This window comes from Gekko japonicus, unplaced genomic scaffold, assembly GCF_001447785.1.
Source record: "Gekko japonicus isolate JY-2015 unplaced genomic scaffold, Gekko_japonicus_V1.1 scaffold34, whole genome shotgun sequence".
NCBI classification, from domain to species: Eukaryota; Metazoa; Chordata; class Lepidosauria; order Squamata; family Gekkonidae; genus Gekko; species Gekko japonicus.
In genome coordinates, this window is record NW_015173673.1 from 2,187,189 (window position 1) to 2,188,322 (window position 1,134).

The 1,134-nt window shown below is 45.5% G+C and overlaps 1 protein-coding gene across 1 annotated transcript in view; it reads left to right on the top strand.

Annotated features, from left to right (window-relative positions):
- CACNA1C (calcium channel, voltage-dependent, L type, alpha 1C subunit) overlaps positions 1-1,134 on the top strand; it is a 629,866-nt gene that overhangs the window by 193,296 nt on the left and 435,436 nt on the right. The gene's annotated exons all lie outside the window — the stretch shown is intronic.

The following is a 1,134-nucleotide window of genomic DNA, read 5'->3' on the forward strand; positions in this document are numbered from 1 at the left end:
AGTTTCCCCCGGGGCCCGATTCCGCCGCAGCGGAAATCGGGCCTCCAAAGCCCCCCGCCCCCACTTGGCAGCCCTACAACCCTAAGAAGCGATCAAAGAGAGCCTGTTGCTACTCCGATAGCACTAGAGCTTAGTGTTCCTTCTTAGCATTTTCCTTTCATGAGTGGGTTGCTCCTGTAGTGTTCGTTTTAGGATGTGATTCCTTATTCAGAGTACTCCCTATGAAGATCCATAACATGACTTTGAGTCGCAACTGACTCATGGCAACCCCATCCATTGGGTATTCCAAAGTAAGACCATAACTGTGATCCATCCATCACAAAAAGGGGTGAACAGTTTGTGCAATCAGAGTACACAAGCATACAGATGGACACAGATATACCCTGAGTCACAGATGGCATTCTGCAAATGAGGAGGAGGATGTATCTGAATCCAAGACTTGCTTCTGCATCCCACTGTGTCTAGAGGAGCCTACAAACCATGGACTTCTGTGACCTGGCAGAGTCTTACTTCTGTTAAGAAATCCTGTTGCTTGTCATCTTACACAGTAACACCAATTACCAGGTGTGTTAAGATAATGTTTCTAATCTACAGGGGTCTAAATGGATACAGTCAGTCCTCTTTTTAGGTGTGCTACTGGTTGTCCAGACTGTTTTGTCTCTCCATGTTGCTTAAATAAAAGAAAGTATTGTATTTATGGAAAGGGGTGTGATATTCAAATTATCAGGGCTATTTTTGGGTAGGAACGCACAGGAACGGAGTTCCGGCTGGCTCCCAAGTTGGCCATGCCCAGCAGAAACTCATTAGCATAATAGGCCACACCCAACAGCAGAAAATCATTAGGATTGGCTACATTAGGGGTGTGTGGCCTAACATGCAAAGGAGTTCCTGCTACAAAAAAAGGCCCTGGGTTTTGACAACAAACAAGGTAAACAGAATAACAAGCAAAAGGTGGGTGTGGCTGGATGACCAGGACTGTTTTGTTTCTCCATGTTGCTTAAATAAAATAAAGTATTGTATTTATGGAGAGGGGTGTGATATTAAAATAATCAGGGCTCTTTTTGGGCAGGAACGCACAGGAACGGAGTTCCGGCTGGCTCCCAAGTTGGCCACACCCAGCAGAAACTCATTAGC